This window comes from Ictidomys tridecemlineatus, chromosome 11 (genome assembly GCF_052094955.1).
Source record: "Ictidomys tridecemlineatus isolate mIctTri1 chromosome 11, mIctTri1.hap1, whole genome shotgun sequence".
Lineage (NCBI taxonomy): Eukaryota > Metazoa > Chordata > Mammalia > Rodentia > Sciuridae > Ictidomys > Ictidomys tridecemlineatus.
The window spans coordinates 112,318,110-112,337,018 of NC_135487.1; the positions used below are offsets into that span (position 1 = coordinate 112,318,110).

Here is an 18,909-nt window from a genome sequence, read left to right on the forward strand (position 1 = left end):
ATTGCTATTGTTCATGTAAAACATGAAAAAAAATTCAGTGTATCTGATAGTGTGAACTCGGGGGACTAGATACTCAGAGCTATGACCAAGCAGAAGGATTCATGCAAAAAAAGTGTGGTGCTTTCCTCTCCTGGGCTCAGTTCTGTTTCACACTCTCTTGCACTCCAGATGATCAGTGATGTCTCTCCAGCAAATGCCTGATGAGATCATGGGCATGCCAATCTTGGCATCTGGCCTGCAGCACCTGGCTCCACATCCTGCCCCAGCTGTGCAGAATTAGTGGGAATTGTTTTGTGTTGTTGGAAGGCTTCTTGGATACTCAGCAAACATCAGCCTTTTAATTTTGGAGCCTTATTGTCATTCAGATGTGTACCTCTGCAGGTGTACAAAGTATCAGATTTTACTGCCAGTGAGTTGTACTTGAGAGACATGTCTTAAATTGTATGATTTTTGGAGAAGTTTATATACTTTCTCAAAGACAGGATAGCCTTTTCTTTAATATCCATTTAAAATCTATTCATTTCATTTAATGGGAGTGTCAACTTGTCACCAAACAGGACTCTACTTAAAAGAAAATTTAAAACTCTTTGGCTTATATGTGTAGGCTGGGTATGGTGGTACATGTCTGTAATCCCAGCAGTGCAAGAGGCTGAAGCAGGAGGATGGTGAGTTCCAGCCAGTCTCAGCAAGGGCAAGGTACTAAGCAACTCAGTGAGACCCTGTCTCTAAATAAAATACAACATAGGGCTGAAGATGTGACTTAGTGGTCAAATGCTCCTGAATTCAATCCCAGATACACCCCCCCCCACTCCCCACCAAATTGCTTCTACACCCTGATGCCCCTTGACTATGGGATGAGAAAGTCTTGCTTCTGAACAATGCAGACAGTGTGCAGGCCAAAGTACAAATGCTGGACAAATTCCTGGACATTGGGATGGCCTGCAGTTGGCTTAGGGGTGGATCTGATGACAGTAGCAAGGACCCCATTGATGTCAACTATAAGAAGCTCAAAAGTGACATTAAGGTAGTTGACAAAGACTGTGAAGAAGCAGAGTATGTTAGGACACAGGCAAACATGCACAATGCCTATGACCTGGAAGTTTGGATATCTCTAAGGTAGAGTGCAAAGGGGAGAGCCAACAGTACAAACCCTTTAAGAAGCTTCACAATCAAAGGTTGCTGTGGCACAGGTGCAGGACCACTAACTTTGCTGGGATTCTGTTTCCCTGTCTAGGCATAGCCCTGCCTGAAGCACCTGTGACAGGCTACATGTTTGGCAAAGGGATATTTTTTGCTGATATGGTCTCAAAGAGTACCTACTATTTCCGCACATCTCAGGGAGACCAGATAGGCTAAATCCTGTTGGGAGAAGTTGTCCTGGGGAACATGTATGAACTGAAGCATGCTTCACATATCAACCAATTACCTAAGGGCAAGCAGAGTGTCAAAAGATTTGGGCAAAACTATCCCTGATCCTTTGGCTAGAATTACTCTGGAGAGTATAAATTACTGGGATCTCATCAGGTGTTATCGACACCTGCCTGCTATACAATGAATACATTGTCTTTGATATTGCTTAGATAAATAAGAAGTATCTACTGAAACTGAAATTCAACTTTAAGACATCTCTGTGGTAAACAGAGATGTGAGTTTCACCGTGTGACTCTAATTTGAATTAACTGTGTGCTCATGCACCAACACACCCAGCAGAAACCTCAACTAAGCTGCCAATGGATGTTACCCTTACTAAATCTCCTTAGAAAGGGTTTTTACATGAACAGGTTAAAAGGTTTTTCTCAATTTTTCAAATCCCTTTTATGTTTAATGTTGCATTGGAGGGTTTGAGGGTTCTATCTAGCCAGGCACAGTCCTGACAGATACATCTGACAGTAGAGGGTAAGTGGGGGAGAGGTTTTTGGTTTGTTTTGTTTGCTTAGACTAGTCCTTTTAAAAAAAAAAGCCAAATTACAGCACTTGCCTTATTGGTTTCCCAAGAGATGGAAACAATATATTTCCACCCTTTTCTCTAAGTGTTCAACTTTAGTTTTAATTCTGGCAATGTGTGATGCATTTATTTTGAGCTAAACATAAAAACTAATTTCATACTAGAAATGTTACAATTAAAAATATTTGTTAATATCATCAGTGATCATTTACCTATTAAGTTTCTCAAACCAGAACTCTTAAAAACACAAATAGTTTTTGGAAGTTACATACATTTTCTTTCAGTTTCCCTTTTTTGTATTTTTATTTAGAGACAGAGTGTTGCTTAGTTGCTGAGGCCGACTTTGAACTAGTGATCACTCCTGTCTTAACCTCCTGAGCTGCTGGGATTGCAGATGTGCACCACTGTGCCCAGCTAGAAAACAAATCTTGTCTGGTCTTCTGGTGGTGATATGGACAGAAGCTAATTGAGCCATGTAAGAAATGCTTGCTTGTGCATCAGTCCTATGATGAACCTGTCACCTGCTTACCCCACTAAATTCACATGACCAAGAGTGGAGGAAGCATGAGTCCCCAAGGGACAATCAAGGTGCTATTACCAGAAGAAGGGGAAACAGAGGCTGGAAATCACAAAATAGAGTGGCAGGTATTGCCACCATTCCACCCAGGCTCCTTGGGAGCCTGGACACCTCATCACACACAGTAGCCACCATAGCTTTCCAAACTTCCTGAGTTTGAAATAAGCTGAAGAAGCTGGTGGGTTCCTTCTTGCCCTCTTCCTTGATTTTCTCCAGTACAAGTATTTCTAACAATTTTAGGACACCTCTGACCTCAAGAAATTCTCTCAGGTACCAATTACTGTCCAGGGAGTAGAAGAGTTGAAATAAAACATTTGACAAATTCCTTGACACTGACCTCCTAAGGGAGTCTAAGTTCCTTTCCTCACATATTTTGCCTCCTATCCTGGAAACGTCCATAGGTAAAGTGGTATGATACTTTGGATATTCTTCCTTCTAGCAGGAAGTGGACATCTCTTTATTTGGGGCTTTCCAGCCTCTGTTTCCCCTTCTGCTGGTAATAGCACCTTGATTGTCCCTTGGGGACTCATGCTTCCTCCATTCTTGGGTCATGTGATTTTAGTGGGGTAAACAGGTGACAGGTATGTCATCCTTCTGGCTATAGAAATTGGTCTGGGGTCAGGCATGTGACCTAAGCTGATCCAATGAGGCTCAAAAGCCAGAATGTTCTTGGGACCCATGTAAAAGATTGGTTTCTTTTCAGCATAGCCGGGTTATAAGGTGCGTGTCTGGAGCTCCTGGGAACCCCAGCTCACAGAGTCTTCTTAATATAGAGGACAGATGGAGACCTTAAGGGGAAAGAGGGAGGGTGGGACCAAATACACTAATGATATTGTTTGAACCCCTGGGTCTAGTCAGGTCTGAAATATGTATTTCCACCTCTGGGTGGTTCAGTCAGGCAAGCCAATAAATCTCTTCTTCCTGAGTGTAGCAGGAATTACTTTTCTGTAATTCTCAATCAAAAGGATACTAACTAGTAAAGGGCCAATGAGGAACATGGGATGGAGGAGCAATTGGAGCAGACTTCCGGGGGACACTACATCTGGGCCCATCTTGAAGATTAGGGGGCACCTACAGATACCTAGAATCCCATGTGGTATGAATGCCCGGGATACCATGAGAGACTGGAATTTTTGTCCACAGCTTATAAGAAGATGCCAATGGACCTGAAAAACTTTTCTAAACATAGGTAAAGTGATACAGCTGAACCACAAGTCAAATAATGCTTTTCAGGGTGGTTTTTCCTAGAGAAATAGATCCTGTGCCTGATTATGGGTAACCCCTCAGGCCCAGGATATCAAAGCAGCTGGAGTGCACCCTTTACTCTGAGAGGAGCCACCAGCTAAAGGGGAAGGGGCAATACACAGAGGATAGGTGCTGGGTCATTCCTTGTTGTCCAGGAAGTTCCTCCAGGGTAGTTTAGCCACCATGGTTCTCCCAGGTTCGCTAGGGAGCAAGGATGCTTGCATCAATCAAAGGTGCATGGAAAAAGCTGAGGGTCAATTTCTCAAGTCTCTCTAAGCCATGATCATTTCATTCTTGCATCTCAGTATAGTTCATTATTTTGGGCCCCATTCCTAGACTTCAACGTCATCATTAATTCTCAATTGTGTACTGCTCAAAGTTTTACACTGGAGGTTACTGTCCTTATGAAGAACTGCATGGCTTCCTAATAAGAATAACAGGAGATGGTAGAAAAATTAAACCTGATTTAAAACAACCTTAATATTTAATGTTTATTTTTAAAAATCAGCCTTTGCAAAAAGTCTCATCATAAGATAGCACCCAGAGAATGTGTCAGCTTGAATAAAAGGTATGAAATAAAGCCACAATAGAAAGGGAACCAGTCAAAATTACTAGGCTCATAACTTATCACAGGCTCTTTGAACACTTTAAGAAATTAGCTGAAATGATTACAGCTCATGGAGGATGACTGAGAGCTTCCAAGACTGATAAAAGCTCATGTAATGAGTTGGAGGTAATGATGCTTTCTTGGGGGATGGGTGGGGGAATGAGTGGAATTATCTCTGCTGCACCCTGGTTCCCAGGATGCCAATAGAAGTAAATACAGATTGGTTCATTAGGAAAGGCTCTTTACTGCAAAAACAGCATTTGCTCTAGAGCTAGGCTCCCCTGCATGTTGCCACCATAGCTGGCAAACGGGTTATCGGCCACATGGCAGTCTCTTTATCCCTACCTTATCCCCTCCCTGTTCCCCCACCCTCTGCCCTGTTCCTGACTCAGTGCATTCTCCTTTTCTTCAGTGACCAGCCAGGCCAACCAACATTTGTCACCATCTTTTCTCTCTGTACTAGACTGGTCTTCTTTTCATAGTTACTTGCTATACATATTTTGGGTCTATTATTTCCATCATTTAGTTCTAGAAGGTTGCCGCAGTATCAGCAGTAGATAATAAGTACCAGGCACTGTGCTAACTGCATTGCTCACATTGTCTCATATAATCCTCACTATAGCTCTTCAGTGTGCACTGTCAATATTTCCATTTACTCCGTGAGTAGTAACATGAAGTTACCAAAGGGAACTAGTGTAACTGGGATTTGAACCTGAGCAGGCTAGCCCAGGTTCTTCCTGCCAGGCCTTTCTCCCTGTAGACACAGGAAGTAGGCGAGGCTGCTGATGTGGGTGGTCTCCCTGTATGGTGTTGCAGGTGGAGTTGTGGGTTTGCACTGCCTACCTAGTGGGAGATCCTGGAGTACAATAGATGGCCTCTGGGCTTTGGGTCAGACAGACCCATTCCAAGCCTTATCTCTGCTATTTACTAGTAAATTACTCAATCTTTCCAAGGTTAATTTTTTATTACCTATAATAAATGTCACCTACCAGGATGATGTTATGCTCAAATGAGATAAATATTTGTATCAGTGCCTAGAAAAATGAAAAACAACTCAATAAATGGTAACTTTTAATAATGGTAATTTTTCATTTTTACTGATTTTGGCAGTACTGAGGAGGATTGACCTCAGGGGTTCTCCATCACTGAGAAACACCCCCAGCCCTTTCTAATATCCATTTATTTATTTATGTCCCTAATTTGCTGAGGGTCCCACCAAGCCACTGAGCTGGCTCTGAATTTTCGATCCTCCTGCCTGAGCCTCCTGAGCCACCAGGACCACCCTATTAATTTTGTTTTTATAATATATAAATCCTTAGTTGTCACTGATCTATCTTGGAAGTTCAAGATTAACAAAAAAAGGTTTAGGCTCATTTGGTAGTCAGTTTTGCAAAAGTTAATGATGCTATATTGATTTGTTTCCCTCCAAAATTCACTATAACTGCAGGGCTGGGGAGGAGACATGGGATCTTTAATTCAAAACACTATCAATTCAGCTGGTCTGTTTTTTCTGTTATATGACAGGATCACAAATGTTAGGAAATTATGAGTTGGGCATGGTGGTGCATGCTACAATACCACCGCCTAGGAGGCTGAGGCTGGAGGACCACAAGTTCAAAGCCAGCTTCAGCAACCTAGGAGGCCCCTGCAACCCAAGGAGACCTGTCCCAAACCACAAAATAAATAAGCAAAGGGCTGGAAATGTGGCCCTCCTGGACTCAATCCTCAGTACTCCCCCCACCTCCCAAAGTTAGAAAATAAAATTCTGGCTATAGAAATGGAATCTACAACAGTACATTCAAGGCCTGGTTCATCCAGTCATTGCATAAGCATTAGCTGAATGTCCACTAAATGTAAGGCACTATTACTAGTGCCTGAGGTGTGGGGAAGAATGGTGATGCCTAGCACAAGTGCAATGACTGAGTAAGAAAGGAAGTGGGCTGAACACAGAATCCTTGGAAACACTAACATTTAATGAGTGGGAGGAAGTTCTGCAGCTGAGGCAGAGAAATAGCAATAGAAGAAGGACAAGAAGAAGAGAGCTGAGAAGGGGCAGAGGCCATCAGGCTGGACTAGATGAGGTGAGGGAGGCCCAGCACTTGCCTTGGATCTAAAATTTAAAGGGGAACAAAAGTTGTGTACAATGGCACATACCTATAATCCCAGTGACTTGGGCAGTTGAGGTAGGAGAACTGTAAGCCTGAGGCTTATCCTTGTAACCCAGCAAGACCCCCCCCCCCAAAAGGGGTGGAGATATAGCTCAGTGATAAATCATCCTTGTAAAGGGCACCAAAAAAAACCCTCAGCAATAAAATCATATTTCAATGCAACATTTAAAATAATCAAATTAATATAAAATTCATGATGAACCAAATATCAACATTTTACATAAAAACAGGATCTGAATCTGCACCTGAGATCCTTCCTCACATATCTCACCCTGTGTTCAAATGGAAAATGTTAATTAAGACAAGAAAAGAAAACTGGAAGTCTAGATTTGGCTGCACAGAGGTTGCTGGTAACCACGGTGAGCTTAAGTGTCATGACTTGAGGGTTGAGAAGCCAGATGACAGGTACTGACATTTCTCAAAGCATGGTCTGTGAATCATAGCATCAGAGTTATTGGGAGCACTTGTTAGAAATAAAGGTCAGGGCCCTATACTTAATCTGTTAAATCAGAACCCTAGGGGTGGGGTGGGTGTAGGGAGGTAGACTAGTAATTTGTACTTGTAATTTTTAATTTTTTGCTGGGCCGGATTAAAACCCAGGGTTTCGTGATGTTAGGTAAGCACTCTACCATGGAGCTATGTCCCCAACCTCAACCTTTATTTTAAACCTCTTTTATGCACACCAAAGGACAACATTAGGGTGAACCTAGAGACATATTCCCTTTGGTCTGTGTTCTAGGTCTGAATCTGATTAATAATTTTTTTAAAAAGTAGGTGCCCTTTCTCACTGAGTTATATCTTCAGCCCTTTTTATTTTTAAAAAAGTTTATTTTGGTGGAGCCGGGTATCAAATCCAGGGCCTCATGCTTGCCAAGCAAGCATTCTACCACAGAGCTCCATCCCCACATCTCCAGCAGCCCCTACTTTCCATTTTAAGACAAGGTCCTGCCAAGCTGCCCAGGTGGCCCAGAACTTGTGATCTTACCACCCCAGCACACCCACAGCTGGGATTACAGTTATGTGCCACCACACCAGGCTGTTTAATAATTTTATCAGTGACTTAAATGGAAGAAAAAAACCAGCTCTGTTTAATTAAGCCTTCAGTCCTGCCCAGCTGCAGACTCTCTGGTTCATTCACTCCTTTATTCAGCAAACCAGTGCCAGCGCTCCTAGATAAGAGAAATGCAGAGCTGAACAATGAAGGAGACAGATGCAGCTCCTGGTCTCTCAGTGGGGGTGAAAGAGATATTGACCAGGTAGTAACAATGAAATGTTATGACTATCAGGACACAGGGAGGGCTGTGAGTACAGGTAATGGGAACCTCAGGTTCTCAAGTAGTCTGGGCCTCAGTGAAGGGCTTTCTAAAAACTGATGTTTAAATTGAGGTCTGAATATGGGAGTAGGACTTAGTCAAATAAGGAGGGAGTTTTCAGAAGGGGAGGGGGTTCAGGCAAGGAGAAAACTCTATAATAAAAGGGTCTGACTTGGGTGTAGTGGTGTACACCTATAAGTCAGTTATTAGAAAGACTGAGGCAGGAGGATTAAAAGTCTGAGGGCAAGCTCTGGCAATTTAATGAGACCTTTTCTCAAAACAAAAAAATACAAAGGACTTGGGTTATATCTCAGTGGTACGGTGACCCTGGGTTCAATCCTTTGTCCTGCCAAACAAAACAAAACAAATGAAATGATCTGAGATGAATCCACAGGCAGACCAAGAATATCCCCAGATCTTTCCATAATACAAACCACCTCAAAGATGTCCAAATCTGCTTTCAGTCCTGCTCTGCCTACAGGGCTCCTGAACACAGGAACCTCAAACTCAGCATGTCCCAAATCAAACTTAACTACACCTAAACTTGCTTCTTTTTTATGTTCTCTTCCCATTCACCTCGTTTCCCAAGCCAGAAATATGAGAGTCATCCTGAGGCATGAGTGGAGAGAGCAGCTGGATATAAAAATATCGAGCCCAGATTCCAGAGACTTATCATGAAAATGGATGAGACCACTTAGGGAGAATTTGATAGTGTGAGCAGAGAAGAGGGAAAATAGATGGAGTCTCAAGGAAAAACAACATTTAAGGGAAAGTATTCCCTTAAAGAAGAAAAAAAATGAGGAACAAAGAGACATGGCATCACAGAAACACAGGGAAGAGTGCTTTCAGAAGTGGGAAAGTTTGATTGACAAATGCCACTCGGGTCATATATAAGGAATGAGGATGTAGTCACTGGGCTCCGCAATTAGAAAACCATTGGTAATCTTGACAAGACCAGCATCAGTGGAGTTGGGGCAATGGGAATTAGACTGCAGTCGGCAGAGGAAGAACCAGGAGAGGATGTGGAGACAGGGAGAGTAATAGCCTTTTCAACAAGCTTCACTATGAAGGGAAGGGTCTGGTGCAACTTACATTTGAGGCATGGGTTTAATTTTAATTTTAATGTAAAGGCAAAAGAGATTCCAGCATACAAAATACTGATGAAAAAAGCTGGTAATGAGGCAAAAGGGAAAACTACAGGAGAGAAAAAATAAAGTCCTTGAGGAGATGGGAAGGGATTCAAATGTTGAACAAATGAAAATTGGTCCTAAGAAAGAATACCAACTTCAACTCTGATAGGAGAAGAGACAGAGGTCAGACTGGGGACACCTTACAGGTTGGGAAGATAGGAAGTCAGTGGAGTTCTTGACTTTGGGGATATACATATTTTTTTAATCATCAAATGTCCTGTTGTAAAATATTAGAGAATATCAAGAGAAAAGCTCCCTTAAAAATGTTCTCTTGTTTTTTTTTTTTTCTTTTGAAATTTCCTATTGTTTCCACCATGCAGCAAAGGCTACCTGCTTCTTAGGCAGGATCAAGCTTACAAGGAACAAGCTGGATCCTTGGGAAAACTCCTGCTTCAATTCAGGGAAAGTCTTGCCTTGGTCTGTTTGAATGAAATTGTTGAGGATGTGATTCCTTGCGACTTTGCCAGCATTGTCCCACTCTTGTAGAAAGCTTAAGAGCCTGCTAATTACTGCCTGTTCTTTGATAGAAGTCATGATTAATCAGTAGTCCTGAGGTTGGCTCACTACCCCCAAAGGAGTACACTTCATATGTGATTCCAGGAAGGGTGTCCACTTAGCCTAGCCAAGCAAGACAACTGGGTGGACAACTGTGGATCAATCTCCAGCCCTGGAACTGCAGCTGGTAGTGGATAGTGGAGGCAGCTGGACAATGAAACCTAAGGGCACTGTCTTCACAGGATACTAATAGATGCAATATGGAGAGGAGAGACCCTCTGGGTTGGCAGAATAGGACACTCCAGGCTTCCTACCTTCACAGCTGTGTGAGGGGGTACATTTTCTATTTTTGGCTCAGTTTAAGTTTTTTGATGTTCCATAAACAAGACAAACATATATATTGGGCAAATCTGGTGTTTCAAACCCAGCAACTGCCAGGAGTGGTGGCTCCTGCCTATAATCCCAGCAACTGGGGAGGCTGAGGCCGAAGGATCAGGAGTTCAAAGCCAGCCTCAGCAACTGAGAGAGACCTTGTCTCTAAATAAAATACAAAATGGGGCTGAGGACATGGCTTAGTGGTCGAGTGTCCCTGAGTTCAATCCCTGATACTCACCCCCTACACCCACCCCCCCAAAAAAAGAAAAACCAAACCCAGCAACTGAAAACTACTCTCTTGGCTCCTTGCTGGTAGACCCTCTTCTTTCTCCTTTCTGTTGCCATCCCCTCCCTACACGACCGTCCAAGGCTCCCAACTCTTTCTTTTCAGATGCTCCCAAGTGCGTCTCTCAAAAAAGCAACCATTTCCCACGGAAATTTAAAAAAAAAAAAAATCAAAGAAAAGCCTGTCAAGCGCCAGGTGGGGAACATTTTAACTAGACAGGAAGCTCCTTTCAAATCCTCTCCTAACTTTCTCCGTGAAGAGGAGGAAATCGCCATAACTTTTCATGGTCTCCAAGGCGCCTCCACAGAGCAGAGCCTGGCAGAAGCGAGGAGCAACCCTGCGATGCTGGGGGCGCCCCTGAGCTGCTCAGGCTCCTCTCGCCTTCTCCCAGGACGAACTCCGCTGGGATGCCCTACACTGAGGCGCAAGACCCTGGCACCTGCGCCCCCTACTGGCCTCAATAGACACTCGGCAGCGCGCGGTTCTTCAGGTCAAACGTGGGTGACAGGGAGTTCATAACCCGCTTGAATCAAACTGTGAAATATTATGTATTAAGAACTGTGTAAGGTTTTGAACGACCAACAATAAAAAAATAAAATTAAAAAAAAAAGAATCAATACTGTGGACAGGTATACATGTCTTCATAATAAAAAAAATCAGAACACAGCAAAAAAAAAAAAAAAAAAAAAGAATCTAAGTAGGGGGCTGGAGGTGTGGCTCAAGCGGTAGCGCGCTCGCCTGGCATGCGTGCGGCCCGGGTTCGATCCTCAGCACCACATACCAACAAAGATGTTGTGTCTGCCGAGAACTAAAAAATAAATATTAAAAAAATTCTCTCTCTCTCTCTAAAAAAAATAAAAAGAGAGAGAGGAAAAAAAAAAAATCTAAGTAACTGAACTGCTCCCAACCGCTTGAACCCAGGACTGGAAACTGAGTCTGATCATCCCACCTCTGAGCCTAGGAACACCTTTTCCTATTTCTAGTATTTTCTACTTGTACGGAAATAGGACAATAGGTCTAAATAGAAGCAGGTGTCCTGGCGAAGGATTTGGTGGTCAGCGGCTTAGGGTCACCTGAGGACAGAGGGGGTCTTGCAGGGTCATGGGGCTCACTGGCCACGGGGTGGAGACCTCCAGTGCCAGCAAGCATGGAGCCCTCAGAGTCACTGGGGACAGGATGTCCCAAGCTTGCACACCCAGATTCAAAGTTAGTTATTAGAATTAGTTATTCCCCCCATCTTGATTATTATTGCTGTTATTATCCTTTGCAGTATTGGAGATTGCCCCCAGAGCCTTCTACATACTAGGCAAGCAATCTGCCACCGAGGTACATTGCAGCCATTTTTATTTTATTTTGTGACAGGGTCTCACTGAGTTTTCCAGGCTGGCCTTGAACTTGAGATCCTTTTGCCTCAGCCTCTCAAGAATTGGGAGTACAGGTGTGAGCCATCATGCTCAGCCCTCTATCTTTATTTTTATGGGACCATGAATGAATTGAATAATGTGTGCCCACAACAGTGAAGATGGATCTTCTTTTCCAGTCCTGAGTCAAATACTAATCTTTACACAGGCAGAAAAAAAAAATGTCTCATCAGTTATTGGTGTGTACCTTAATGCAGTTGAATTCACATTAGAAAAAAAATCACACCCACTTTATGGTATTGCTCATTTTGTATATTGCTGGAATTTATTGTTAACACTTTATTACAACCTTGCATGTATATTCATAATGGTTATTGATCAATAGGTTTTGGGGTTCTTTGATTTTGTTTAGAAGGCAGGGATCTCTTTTGTATTAAGGTCATGCTGGCTTCACAAAATGAATCATGAAGTATTTCCTCCTTTTCTATCTTTTTAAAAAAATTCTGTAGCTTTTGTAATTTTTTTTCTTTAATTGTTAACAGAATTACCCAGTTAATCAATATGGACCTAGAGATTACTTTTTATTTTTAATATTGTTTTAATAATAGAGCACTATTCAGGTTTTTTGTTTAATTTTCAGTTAGTTTAGTAGCTTGGGGTTTTCCAGAAATGAATCCACATTTGAATTCATATGTATAGGGTAGTTCATAATGTTACAATATTCCCATATTATGCTCTTGATATTTTTAGGATCTTTAATGATATCCCATTGCCATTCCTGATAATACTGCCATTCCTGATAATACTAATGTGTGTTTTCCTTCTTTTTCCATAAATACCAGTTATAATTTAACATTGTTTACTTTCTCAGAGAATAAAATTTTCAAAAATTAGAGGAAGAATTGTGGGAAAGAGAATCTGAACAGTGGAGTTGGAGAGTCAGAAGAACCACTGAGAAGGTAATGAAGGTAATGCATAGAGCTGATATGTTAACTGAAGGGTGACCTCAAAGAAAGAAGTGCTGGACTCACATAGGGACTTGTTCCTTGTGGTTCTGCATCCAGATATCTGGGTATGGGTCTCCTGCCACTGCAGGTCTATGCTGGCAGCAGTCACGAAGAAGAGCTCCATGCAAATGGAGGAGAGCAAGGGAAAGCTGTCACCCACCAGTTCCTCTCCATCTCTTCATCACCACATTAAGCCAGAAGAGTTCTAAAATTATAATGTAGACTTACTCTCATACACATTTATTTTATAATTAATTAATTAGGTATATATGACATCAGAATGTACTTTGATTCATTGTACACAGTTGCATCACAACTTTTCATTTCTCTGGTTGTACATTTCTCTTTTAACTAATTTCTTTTTGGGCCAATTCTGAGAAGTGTACAACAAAGGAAATTCTGTGGAACTTAGTTCCAATTAAGCTGAGTTGACAGGGCACAAAATACAAGATCCTTTAAAATAGATTTCCAGACAAGGAATATTACCAGAAAAAAGGTGATCTTTCATAATTATAAATAAAGTGATATTGTTAAAAAAATTTTCTTTAATTGTTGATAGACATTTATTTTATTTATTTATTTTTATGTGGTGCTGAGGAGTGGACCCAGTGACTCACACATGCTAGTCATACAGCTACCACTGAGCCACAACCCCAGCCCAGGAGTTGATATTTTAAGAAAACATGAAATTCATAAATGTGCATGAAATTCATAAATGTGCATGCATAAGAGCTTCAAAAATGGAGAAAAAATGACAAGAACTAAAGGAAATCTACCATCACTATATAGAGTTATAAACATTTGTTGTCTGTAAATGGTAGAACAAGTACAAGAAAAGAAAAAAAAAGTGTATGGCTATAAATGATTTAAATACCACAAAGATTTAAAGAGTATTATATCCAGCAGATATTAAAGACTTATTCATTTCAGGATTACATGGAACATTCACCAAAGTAAACTGTAAGGTACATCGTGGTTATAGTTTTAATCTTGTATTTTCCACACATACTTAAGTGCTGAATGTTGGGTTCCTCACTGATGGCACTATTAGGAGTGGTGGAAACTTTGGGAACTGGTACCTATTTTGAGGAAGTAGAGTCATTGGAGGCATGTCCTGGAAGGGAGCAATAAGGACTTGGACCTCTTCTGCTCTCTCACTTTTCACACACCATGATGTGAACACCTTTGCTCCACCACATGACCCCAACCAAAGTGTTTGGCTACACTACAGGTCAAAGGAAAGGGGCTAAGAATCCATTTCAAAACATTTTGCTTAAACACATCTTTTCTTCTTTTAAGTTGTTTATCTTAGGTATTTTGTCACAGTGTTGGCAAGTTAATTCATACAATCATAAAGTGAGTCTCAATATTTTCTTAAGAATTTTTTTCAGAGTATATTATTTGACAACAGAATTATGTGTCAACAATGTAAATATCTGAAAGATAACCAAACCTTTTGGAATTGAGTAATGTATTTCTTTTAAAAATACATGTGGGTTAAAGAAAATAATTACAAGGGAAATTGGAAATTATTTTGAGCTGATGGATAGCTTGAGATTCAACCAAGCGACAGCAATAGCAGGTAGTTGAAGAAGTTCTTAAAAGAGCATTTCTACGTCCACCTGCTTACATTAGAAAAAGACACAGGGATAAAATCAATGAAGCTCCCACCTTGAGAAGCTACAATAAAGAAAGGAAATAAGCCAAAGTAAATGAATGAAGAGAAATAATAAAGATAGGAGGAAAAATAAAATAGAAAATGATGACACCATAAAGAAAAACAAGAAAACAGAAAATTATTCTTCAAAAAGCTGAGAGCAAGACCAAGCAAGAGAGAGAAGTGCAATAAGCAATATCAAATACAACAGGCATCTCAACAGATCCTAACATACTACAATAACGTAGTATTGTGTATCTTTCTGTAAGGATCTATTGTATAAAAAACAAAGACAACATAGATTAAAACAATGACAACACAGATTTTTAAAAGAACTTGAAAAACAAATAATCAAAATTCATACCAGCAAAAAGTGAAAAATCTGAACAGCTATATACGTATGATAGTAACTAAATTCTTAAAAACGTATCAAATGTACTCTAAAAATATTACTTCATTGGTGATTATGTAAAATATTTAAGAAATAATACTAATCTTATACAAAGTTTTTCTGATAGCATTCCCTGGATATACAATACAGCCAAACCCATCTTATGAGGTCAGAAGGATCCTGGTCACAAAATACCCAAACAACACTTAAATGTTTTATTAAAACTTATATATAAACTAGTATTACTTCTTCAGTGCTGGTGATTAAACCCAGGGCCTGTGAACCCTAATCAAGGATTCTACTGCTGAGCAAGGACCTCAATCATCACAAGGACATTTTGAGATAATAAAATGACAAAACTAATATCCTTCATGAACAGAGACATAATAAACACCACCAAATATTAGGAAAGTAAATCTCAAAATATAACAAAATGGACATGGTATTGGGGGAGCGCCTGTGTGTGGAGCTGATCTCTGGGGCTACTGTCCTTCCCGCGTCCTTTGGTCACCTTATGCCACAGACTGTGGTTGCGGACTTCCACTGGGCTAGGAGTCCCTGAGGCACTGTGGCAGCATGCCACTTTTTCAGGCCTCAGTGTTGCCTGTATTTCCAGCTGATGCGCCACCTTGTGGAGGAGCTGAGGCGCTGGGACCAGCTGCAGAGAGAGTCTTTGGGGAGATAATCCTGCAGTGGCACATGGAATGTTGACATGTCCAACCAGACCCTGAAGGACAAATATGATGCCCTGCAGGGCACTTCTACTGCCATGGAGGAGAAACTGAAGACAACTACTGCAGAGAACCAGGAGCCAGTCACTAGGCAGATGGCCAACAAGGCCCAGGAAGCCAGCTGCCTCAATGCAGAGAAGGAAAAGGACTCCAGGATACAGCAAGCCTGGCTGCAGAAAGAGCTTGCTGAAGCCACAAAGGAACCGCTGCCCATTGAACAGGATGATGACACTGAAGTCATTGTGGATGGGACAGAGCACACAGAGGAGATCTTCCCTGTGCAAGCTATCAGTAGAACAGCTGCTAAGTGATTCTCACAGCCTGCTGGAGGCCTTCTGGATTCTATCACTAAGATCTTTGGGAGATGCTCTGTCTCTCCCTTTCCAATCCCCCAAGACAATGTGGGCCCTCATCTTGGTTCTGGTAAACATATGAGGGTACCAACTATTGCCTTATGTGTCTTTGATGCACACGATGGGGAAGTTAATGCTGTGCAGTTCAGCCCAGGTTCAGGGTTACTGACCATGGGATGGAAGTGTTAAGTTATGGGAAGGATTTAGAGACAAATGTGAGTTCAAAGCCTACCTATCTGGTAATAATGGTGGAATTACAAGCATTGACTACCTATCTGTTAATAATGGTGGAATTACAAGCATTGAATTTTTAATTTTTTGCTTTTTTTTTTTTTTTTACTTTTTACTGCTTCTTTTTAGTTATACATAACATTTGATAGTGCTGGGGCTTACAACTTCAAATTATTTTGCAAGCTGAATCTGGACTGTGGATTATTATTGATTATGGCACATGCTCACAGGACATAGTGGGGAAGTGCTCTCTGCTCATTTCCTGCTGGACAATGCATGGATATCTCAGGAAGTCATGACCTGACTCTCAAACTCTGGGAACTATGCAAGAAAGCATAAAGACAGCATTTGCAGGATTCAGTTGCAATGATGTTGTTTGCACAGAGCAATGTGTGATGAGTGGGCATTTTGACAAGAAAAGTCATTTCTGGGACATTCCATCAGAGAGCGTGGCTTGAGAAATGGAGCTGTTGGGGAAAATCTTTGCCTTGGATCTAGACCCAGAAAGGACTGAACTTCTGAGCTCTTCCCATGATGACCTGCTGAAAATCATTGATTCTCAGACAAATGCCCTCAAGCAGAGGTTCAGTGCGCCTGGATTCAAGTGCAGGTCTGACTATAGATGGCAGTTATGTGGCAGCAGGCTTGGCCAAGGGCTCTCTCTACTCTCTGTATGTCTGGATTGTGCTCACGGGGGAAAGAGATTCTTTCAAAAACAGCACAGCTGCTCCCTTAGGCTGGATTCAGTGAGGCCCGACTGCTAAGGGAGCTAGACTTATAGTGCATGGAGAAGTTCTCCAGAATTCTTTTGCTGTCAAGTAGTCCCTGCTTGGGTGGGTGCAGCTGGACTTGGAATGCACTGGGTCTGGTTTGCAGTCTTGACTCCAGTGCTCTTCTGGAGCTCCTCCATCAACACTGTGGTGTGGTCTCCCTCCAATGTGCATATTGTCAGTGTGGACAAAAGCGACAAAGCTGTGCTGAGGGCATAGACTTGATGACCTTTAGGAGAGGTGCAGGGATTCGCACAAGTCCTTCCAGAGAAGAGCCCAAGTCATGCAACATGGTGGCCTTCCTTTGGACAGGATTTCTGAGAATTTTGACTAAGCTCTCTAAGGGCCTGGAGGAAAAAATACTGAAACAGCCTGACCCTGCAAGTCACCTGGCCAAGGTTCAGGCTCTTGCCTCAGTTGGTGTGGGAAACACTAGTAGTTCTGATCTTCCATACCTCATTGGGGAGCACAGGGTCTCCTCTGGGTCTTCTCAATGGATGACAGTGCCAGTGACACCCACAGGTCTGGGTAGGTCCCCAGCTGTGCTGCTCCCATCCTGTTCTGATGGATGCACAGCCCCTCATCTGAAGGTTCTTGGCCCAGTGGACTTGCTGTAAGCATTAGATTAGAGGAAACTCCAAACACAGGTCCTGGCGTGGTCACAGGGCTCTCATGATCTCATTATTGCTGAAACTTGAGGTCTCTTGAGTGGTCTTCAGAACTTTGACTCCCTCCAGATCTTCTACATATCTGCTTCTTGGTGAAGAAATGAATATCAATTTGGTTAAAAATCTTTTTGAGACATGCAAGGACATGTGTCAACCTTTTCCAGTGAGGTGGGTTGTGGCAGAGTTGAAAATAGCTCCTGTATCACTTTTCAAATGCCTGGAAGGTGGGTACTTGCCACATTCTTACTGGTGATAAAGGATTTGAGGCCTCTGATGTATTTTCTCCAGAGCTGGTGGTGGTGATTCCAGCCACTGACTCTCTCCAGTCCTGCATGCACTGACCTTGGAGTTCAGTGCAAGAAGCCCAGTCAAGGAGCATAGTGGTGTTGTGATCCCCTGTTGGGCTGTGATGAAGGCTGGGGAAACATGTATCCTTATCAGTTGACCTGTGTAAGACTTTAATTCTGTGTCTGGGTGTCCAGAACACTGTTTTTATCACATTTTCATTTGCACTTTTTTCTTCCACACTTGTTCTCTGGACATGAGGGTCATGAGTGCCAGAAAAGGAGAAAGGGATGAGGCATCTTTACTCTGGCAGGGACATTATCTCCATTTTTCATCTTTTCCCTGCTTGCATCTTCTTTTTTGGTCTGCCATTTAAAGAACTTGTATTGAAGGGAGTGGAAATTCATAGCCAGGGCACATCTTTTATTTATTTAATCCGCGTTGAGGCCCAATAGAACTTGATGTAACTTAAAAAAAAATTCTGTTATATACTTTTCAAAAAAATTAAAAGAATAATACCTTGTGACCAAGTAGGTGATATCTCAGGAATACTATATTACTACTAACAATTGAATATTAAATATCGCTGTTAATCACATTCACAAAATTATTCACCCTCTAAATAGATGCAAAACTAGAACTTCACAAAATTCAATACCATTCATGTTCTAAGTGATAAACAAATGATGACTAGAAGGATAACACCTCAATCTGATAAAAAGTCCTATAAACAGCCTACAGGTGATTTTATACCTAATAGAAAAAGCCTGAAGTGCCAGAATCAATAAGTGAATTTAACAAGTGGCTAGAAGTGCCCATAACTGGGGACAGAAGAGGAACTATTGGACAATGGGAGTCTGTCCAAAAGGAAGATGGAGGGTAGGGTGAGGCTGGTGAGGGGGCTTGCTTTTGTTTCAGCTAGAGCAGATTTGATGGGGAAAAAAGAGAAGGATATCTTCCAGGTAAGGAAAAGAAGAAACTCCAGATTCCAGGTAGAGGTCAGTCCTGAATGACTCCAAATAGGGAGATATTGTCCTCAGCCTTTGTTTAAATACTTAAACACTCAGGTGTTTAAGTATTTGCAAGAATGCCTTTGGCTTTGAAATACAGAGGAACTCACTGGCAGAATTAGCTGAAGAAAAGTCAGTGGAGTCGTTATCATTTAAAGACAAAGTAATAAATGGTGAGGGGCTCTAGCCATGGGACAATTGTAGCAACCTGCAATTTTTTTTTATCTCTATGCTATCAGGTTGG

The 18,909-nt window shown here is 41.7% G+C and overlaps 1 pseudogene; it reads left to right on the top strand.

Annotated features, from left to right (window-relative positions):
- Positions 1–907: 907 nt before the first annotated feature.
- On the top strand, positions 908–16,921 carry LOC144368646 (autophagy-related protein 16-1-like; annotated as a pseudogene).
- Positions 16,922–18,909: the final 1,988 nt, after the last annotated feature.